Source organism: Phocoena sinus, chromosome 5 (assembly GCF_008692025.1).
Source record: "Phocoena sinus isolate mPhoSin1 chromosome 5, mPhoSin1.pri, whole genome shotgun sequence".
In the NCBI taxonomy this organism is placed as follows: Eukaryota; Metazoa; Chordata; class Mammalia; order Artiodactyla; family Phocoenidae; genus Phocoena; species Phocoena sinus.
The window spans coordinates 110,423,095-110,431,820 of NC_045767.1; positions in this window are offsets into that span (position 1 = coordinate 110,423,095).

Genomic DNA, 8,726 nt, shown 5'->3' on the forward strand with positions numbered 1-8,726 from the left:
AGTTGTTACTTCTTTTTTATTTCTAATTCTATTGACTTGAGTCTTCTCCCTTTTTTTCTGAGTCTGCTTAATGGTGTATCAATTTTGTTTAACTTCTCAAAGAACCAGCTTTTAGTTTTATTGATATTTGCTATTGTTTCATTCATTTCTTTTTCATTTATTTCTGATCTGATCTTTATGATTTCTTTTTTTGTGTGTGTGATACGTGGGGTTCTCACTGCTGTGGCCTCTCCCGTTGCGGAGCACAGGCTCCGGATGCGCAGGCTCAGTGGCCATGGCTCACGGGCCCAGCCGCTCCACAGCATGTGGGATCTTCCCAGACTGGGGCATGAACCCATGTCCCCTCAGCAGCAGGCAGACTCCCAACCACTGCGCCACCAGGGAAACCCTATGATTTCTTTCCTTCTGCTAACTTTGGGGTTTTCTTGCTCTTGTTTCTCTAATTGCTTTAGTTTAAGGTTAGGTTTTTTATTCGAGATGTTTCCTGTTTCTTAAGGTAGGATTGTATTGCTATAAACTTCCCTCTTAGAACTGCTTTTGCTGCATCTCAAAGGTTTTGGGTCATCATGTTTTCATTGTCATTTGTTTCTAGGCATTTTTTGATTTCCTCTTTGATTTCTTCAGTGATCTCTTGGTTATTAAGTAGTGTATTGTTTAGCTTCCATGTGTTTGTTTTTACAGATTTTTCCTGAAATTGACATCTAGTCTCATAGCATTGTGATCGGAAAAGATCCTTGATACAATTTCAATTTTTGTAAATTTACCAAGGCTTGATTTGTGACCCAAGATATGATCTATCCTGGAGAATCTTCTTGAGCATTTGAGAAGAAAGTGTATTCTGTTGTTTTTGGATGGAATGTCCTATAAATATCAATTCAGTCCATCTTGTTTAATGTATCATTTAAAGCTTTTGTTTCCTTATTTATTTTCACTTTGATTGATCTGTCCATTGGTGAAAGTGGGGTCTTAAAGTCCCCTACTATGATTGTGTTACTGTTGATTTCCCCTTTTATGGCTGTTAGCATTTACCTTATGTATTGAGGTGCTCCTATATTGGTTGCATAAATATTTACAATTGTTATATCTTTTTCTTGGATTGATCCCTTGATCATTATGTAGTGTACTTCTTTGTCTCTTGTAAGAGTCTTTAATTTAAAGTCTATTTTGTCTGATGTGAGAATTGCTATTCCAGCTTTCTTTTGATTTCCATTTGCATGGAATGTCTTTTCCATCCCCTCACTTTCAGTCTGTATGTGTCCCTAGGTCTGAAGTGGGTCTCTTGTAGACAGCATATATACGGGTCTTGTTTTTGTATCCATTCAGGCAGTCCATGTCTTTTGGTTGGAGCACTTAATCCATTTAGATTTAAGGTAATTATCAATATGTATCTTCCTATTACCATTTTCTTAAGTGATTTGGGTTTGTTATTGTAGGTCATTTCCTTCTCTCATGTTTCCTGCCTAGACAAGTTCCTTTAGCATTTGTTATAAAGCTGGTTTGGTGGTGCTGAATACTCTTAGCTTTTGCTTGTCTATAAAGGTTTTCATTTACCCATCAAATCTGAATGAGATCCTTGCTGGGTAGAGTAATCTTGGTTGTAGGTTTTTCCCTTTCATCACTTTAAATATGTCTGGCCACTCCCTTCTGGCTTGCACTTTAAATATGTCTGGCCACTCCATTCTGGCTTGCAGAGTTTCTGCTGAAAGATCAGCTGTTAACCTTATGGGGATTCCCTTGTACGTTACTTGTTTTTCCCTTGCTGTTTTTAATATTTTTTCCTTGTGTTTAATTTTTGATAGTTTGATTAATATGTGTCTTGGAATGTTTCTCCTTGGATTTATCCTGTGTGGGACTCTCTGCATTTCCTGGACTTGATTAACTATTTCCTTTCCTATATTAGGGAAGTTTTCAACTATAATCTCTTCAAATATTTTATCAGTCCCTTGCTTTTTCTCTTCTTCTTTTGGGACCCCTATAATTTGAATGTTGGTGTGCTTAATGTTGTCCCAGAGGTCTCTGAGACTGTCCTCAATTCTTTTCATTCTTTCTTCTTTATTCTGCTCTGCAGTAGTTATTTGCACTATTTGATCTTCCAGGTCACTTATGCACTCTTATGCCTCAGTTATTCTGCTATTGATTCCTTGTAGAGAATTTTTAATTTCATTTATTGTGTTGTTTGTTCATCATTGTTTGTTTGCTCTTTAGTTCTTCTAGGTCCTTGTCAAATGTTTTGTGTATTTTCTCCATTCTATTTCCAGGATTTTGGATCATCTTTAGTACCATTAATCTGAATTCCTTTTCAGGTAGACTGCCTATTTCCTCTTCATTTGTTAGGGCTGGTGGGTTTTTACCTTGCTCTTTCACCTGCTGCATATTTCTCTGTCTTCTCATTTGGCTTAACTTACTGTGTTTGTGGTCTCCTTTTTGCAGGCTGCATGTTCATAGTTCCCGCTGTTTTTGGTGTCTGCCCCCAGTGGCTAAGGTTGGTTCAATAGGTTGTGTAGGCTTCCTGGTGGAGGGGACATGTGCCTGTGCTCTGGTTGATGAGGCTGTATCTTGTCTTTCTGTTGGGCAGGACTGCATCCGGTGGTGTGTTTTGGGGATGTCTGTGGACTTAGTATGATTTTAGGCAGTGTGTCTGCTATTGCGTGGGGTTGTGTTCCTGTCTTGCTAGTTGTTTGTAATGGGGTGTCCAGCACTGGAGCTTGCTGGTCATTGAGTGGAGCTGGGTCTTAGTGTCGAGTTGGAGATCTCTCGGAGAGCTTTAGCCGTTTGATATTACGTGGAGCTGGGAGCTCTCTGGTGGACCAATGCCCTCAACTTGGCTATCCCACCTCAGAGGCTCAGGCCTGACACCCGGCTGGATCACTAAAAGCCTGTTAGCTACACGGCTTAGAACAAAAGGGAGAAAAAAAGAAAGAAAGAAAAATAAAATAAAATATAGTTATTAAAATTAATAATTAAAAAAATTAAAAAGTAATAAAAAAAGAAAGAAGAGAGCAACCAAAACAAAAACAAATCCACCAATGATAACAAGCACTAAAAAGTATACTAAAAATAACCCGGACAGACAGAACCGTAGGACAAATGGTAAAAGCAAAGCTATACAGACAAAATCACACACAGAAGCATACACATACACACTCACAAAAAGAGAAAAAGGAAAAAAATATATATCGTTGCTCCCAAAGTCCATTGCCTCAATTTTGGGATGATTCATTGTCTATTCAGGTATTCCAGATGCAGGGTACATCAAGTTGATTGTAGAGATTTAAACTGCTGCTCCTGAGGCTGCTGGGAGAGATTTCCCTTTCTCTTTGTTCGCACAGCTCCTGGGGTTCAGCTTTGGATTTGGCCCCGCCTCTGCATGTACGTCGCCCTCTGGCACCTGTTCTTCGCCCAGACAAGAGGGGGTTAAAGGAGCGACAGATTAGGGGGCTCTGGCTCACTCAGGCCGTGGTGGAGGGAGGCGTACGTTATGTGGGGCGAGCCTGCTGTGGCAGAGGCTGCCGTGATGTTACAACAGCTTGGGGCGTGCCGTGGGTTCTCCCGGGGAAGTTGTCCCTGGATCACCGGACCCTGGCAGTGGCGGGCTGCACAGGCTCCCAGCAGGAGAGGTGTGGATAGTGACCTGGGCTTGCACACAGGCTTCTTGGTGGCTGCAGCAGCAGCCTTAGCGTCTCATGCCTGTTTCTTGTGTCCACACTGATGGCCGCGGCTCGCGCCGGGCTGGAGCTCATTTAGGCGGTGCTCTGAATCCCCTCTCCTTGTGCACGGTGAAACAATGTTCTCTTGCCTCTCAGTTCCAGACTTTTCCCCAGACTCCCTCCTGCCTAGCTGTGGCGCACTAGCCCCCCTCAGGCTGTGTTCACACAGCCAACCCCAGTCCTCTCCCTGGGATCTGACCTCCAAAGCCTGAGCTCAACTCCCAGCCCCCGCCCGCCCCAGCGGGTGAGCAGACAAGCCTCTCGGGCTGGTGAGCACTGGTTTGCACCGATCCTCTGTGCAGGAATCTCTCTGCTTTACTCTCCGCACCCCTGTGGATGTGCTCTCCTCCGCGGTTCCGAAGCTTCTCCACTCCGCCCCCCGCAGTCTCCGCCCACGAAGGGGCTTCTAGTGTGTGGAAACCTTTCCTCCTTCACAGCTCCCTCCTGCTGGTGCAGGTCCTGTCCCTATTCTTTTGTCTCTGTTTTCTCTTTTCTCTTTTGCCGTAGCCAAGTATGTGGGAGTTTCTTGCCTTTTGGGAGGTCTGAGGTCTTCTGCCAGCGTTCAGTAGGTGTTCTGTAGGAGTTGTTCCACATGTAGATGTATTTCTGATGTATTTGTGGGGAGGAAGGTGATCTCCACATCTTACTCCTCCACCATCTTGAAGGTCTCCTCCGGGGAAATATTTTTAAATGAATTTATTTCCCAAGTAAAAGTTTTGCTGAATTTTTAAAATCTAGTCTTATCACTGTTGAATTATGTAGTAAAGTCATAATGAAAAATGTCAATTATATAGGAATTCATTCTTTCTATATGCTACTTTAAAAACATGATCAGGAGACCCCTACATCAGAATAAAATGCAGATTCCTGTCCTACTGTTAATGAGGAATTTGTAGCCCCGGTGATTTCTATGAAGCATAAAGTTTGAGAATTACAGCTCTAAATCATTTTAAAAATTACACATTCCAGATAAAACGGCTCTTTAAATTTCCCTTTTCATACTCTGCTGGGTGCAACTCTAGCTTCTGATGACATTTCTACTTCTCATGTTGAGTTAGCCATATTTGTCCCTCAAGATCTAATATTGACAGTCAGGGATTTAGCTCCATGTGACCAAAGACAGAATCCCATTATTATCAATCTCATAATTGGTTCTTTTTCTTTCTTTCTTTCTTTTCTTTTTTTCTTTTTCTTTTTCTTTTTTTTTTTTGGAATTTGACATCTTTAACTTCAAATCCTGCCAATGCAGGGGACAAGGGTTCAAGCTCTGGTCCAGGAAGATCCCACATGCTGCGGAGCAAATAAGCCCATGCACTACAACTACTGAGCCTGCACTCTAGAACCCACGAGCCACAACTACTGAGCCCACATGCCACAACTACTGAAGCCCACGTGCCTAGAGCCTGAGATCCACACCAAAGAGAAGCCACTGCAATAAGCCTGCGCACCACAACAAAGGGTAACCTCTGCTCGCCACAACTAGAGAAAGCCTGTGTGCAGCAACGAATACCCAATGCAGCCAAAAATAAATAAATAAAAATTTGAAAGTATGGTTATTCTCCTGTTTAGTCAGTTGTATTCTTTTAGCTACAGCAAGAACTGGTTTTTTAAAAAGTCTATATTCAATATCTTGTTAATAACCTATAATGGAAAAGAATCTGAAAAAGAATATATATACACACATATATATATATATCTGAATCTCTTTGCTGTGCACTTGAAACTAACACAACATTGTAAATAAAGTATATTTCAAATAAGTAAATAAATACAAGTCTGTGTTTCAATGTTACCGTTTTCATGTCTGTCAAATCCCCACCTAGATTCCCTTAGAAAACCTTTGGATAATAATGGTAAATGCCTGCAAGAAGTATAATTGTTTAGTACAGAAATCCTTTATTATTATCACTTTCATAATTTTAATTGACTTTTCTCTTTAATTCCACATGTATGTCCATTATATATTCACAAAGTTTCATTTTTATCATTATTGTCAAGTAGTTTATAACAATTGTCAAAAGGCTGTGAAGTGTTTAGATGATCACAACTTTATAAATATAACATTTCTTTCTTCTTCTCTTGGGTAACATACCTGGAATTACATATTCTCAAAAGAAAAGACTCTTCATCGTCATAATTACAAACACGCTCTGAGGAGAAACCAGGGTACACCTACCTAGCAAAACAGCACTCAGTAACAATTTCACTGTTCCTGCCAAATACTCTAGGTTGTGGTAATTTTCAAACATTATATAAAATGACACACATTCCATATATGAGGTGTGATTAAAACATAAGACAAGTCACACATGAAAACAGCTCTCACTACTTTATGATCACTCCTCATACATAATCTTAGGCAATCAGTCATGGAATATAATTTTTTAAACTTTTACCCTATTGCCCACATACCTCTAATCGAACTTCCCCTCTGGCCACCCCAGGGTGAGAGAAAGGAGATTGCCATCCAAAGACATCTGGTTTGGAATATAAGGGGGCAATCAAACATCTTCAGTGAGATGTCAGCAGGGATCTGCCACCACTCAAAACTCAGCACTTATGTGGTCTTGAAATTATAACTGGCTGCTTCATGTAGGGGCAGATCTAGGCAAAATTGTGTAGTCCATGAAGTCTGCTTTTGGCACTTCTTCCCCTGTGGCCCCCAGAGCTGCACTGCTGTTCCCTGCAGCTGAGAGTCCTCCCCTGTGGCTTGTGCTTCACAGGCAGCTCTGAATCAATCTTTATCATTCCTGCTAATCAACATGTAGCCATCTTATGTCCTGTTCCATCATTTGGTTCATTTCAATTCACAGGAATTTGTGGTGAGCAGCTATTACGGGCCAGGCACAGTGCTTGGTGCTGCATGCACAAACTTTAAAAACCATGGCTTGGCTTCATGGAATTGGTGATTTAGCTGGACAAGGTAAGTTAACAAATTTAATTACCTGATGTTAAGATGGTTTGTTAAGTTAAATGATGTATTCTCAGGGTTGAGATGGTGCTTGGTGCACAGTAGATGCTCAATATGTATTTATTTGTTTTTTTTTGCGGTACGCAGGCCTCTCACTGTTGTGGCCTCTCCCGTTGCGGAACACAGGCTCCGGAAGCGCAGGCTCAGCGGCCATGGCTCATGGGCCCAGCCGCTCCGTGGCATGTGGGATCATCCCGGACCAGGGCACAAACCCACGTCCCCTGCATTGGCAGGCAGACTCTCAACTACTGCGCCACCAGGGAAGCCCTCAATACGTATTTTTTAAAACATCTTTATTGGAATGTTAGTTGCTGCTAGTTGTGTTAGTTGCTGCTGTATAACAAAGTGAATCAACTGTAAGTATATATATATCCCCATATCCCCTCCCTCTTGCTTCTCCCTCCCACCTTCCCTATGCCACCCCTCTAGGTGGTCACAAAGCACCGAGCTGATCTACCTGTGCTATGCGGCTGCTTCCCAACAGCTATCTATTTTACATTTGGTAGTGTATATATGTCAATGCCACTCTCTCGCTTTATCCCAGCTTACCCTTCCCCCTCGCTGTGTCCTCAAGTCCATTCTCAAAGTCTGTGTCTTTTTTTTTTTTTTTTTTTTTTTTTTTTGCGATACGCGGGCCTCTCACTATTGTGGCCTCTCCCATTGCGGAGCACAGGCTCTGGACGCGCAGGCTCAGCGGCCATGGCTTACGGGCCCAGCCGCTCCGCGGCATGTGGGATCTTCCCGGAGCGGGGCACGAACCCGTGTCCCCTGCATCGGCAGGCGGACTCTCAACCACTGCGCCACCAGGGAAGCCCAAAGTCTGTGTCTTTATTCCTGTACTGCCCTTAGATTCTACAGAAACTTTGTTGTTGTTGTTTTTTAGATTCCATATATATGTAATAGCATACAGTATTTTTTTCTTTCTGACTTACTTCACTCTGTATGACAGACTCTAGGTCCATCCACCTCACTACAAATAACTCAATTTCGTTTCTTTTTATGGCTGAGTAATATTCCATTGTATATATGTGCCACATATTCTTTATCCATTCATCTGTCGATGGACACTTAGGTTGCTTCCATGTCCTGATTATTGTCAATAGAGCTGCAATGAACTTTGTGGTACATGACTCTTCTTGAATTACGGTTTTCTCAGGGTATATGCCCATTAGTGGGATTGCTGGGTCATACGGTAGTTCTATTTTTAGTTTTTTAAGGAACCTCCATACCGTTCTCCATAGTGGCTGTACCAATTTACATTCCCATCAACAGTGCAATAGGGTTCCCTTTTCTCCACACCCTCTCCAACATTTATTGTCTGTAGATTTTTTGATGAAGAACACTCTGACCAGAGTGAGGTGGTACCTCATTGTAGTTTTGATTTGCATTTCCCTAATGATTAAGGATGTTGAGCATTCTTTCATGTATTTGTTGGCAATCTGTATATCTTCTTTGGAGAAATGTCTATTTAGGTCTTCTGCCCATTTTTGGATTTTTTTTTTGATATTGAGCTGCACGAGCTGCTTGTATATTTTGGAGATTAAACCTTTGTCAGTTGCTTCATTTGCAAATATTTTCTCCCATTTGGAGGGTTGTCTTTTTGTCTTGTTTATGGTTTCCTTTGCTGTGCAAAAGCTTTTATTAGGTCCCATTTGTTGATTTTTCCTTTTAATTTCCATTTCCTTAGGAGGTGGGTCAAAAAGGATCTTGCAGTGATTTAGGTCAGAGTGTTCTGCCTATGTTTTCCTCTAAGAGTTTCATAGTATCTGGCTTTATATTTAAGGCTTTAATCCATTTTGAGTTTATTTTTGTGTATGGTGTTAGGGAGTTCTAATTCTAATTTTATTCTTTTACATTTAGCTGTCCAGTTTTCCCAGCACCACTTATTGAAGCGGCTGTCTTTACTCCATTGTATATTCTTGCCCCTTTTATCAAAGATAAAGTAACCATATGTGCATGGGTTTATCTCTGGGCTTTCTATCCTGTTCCATTGATCTATATTTCTGTTTTTGTGCCTGTACCATAATGTCTTGATTACTGTACCTTTG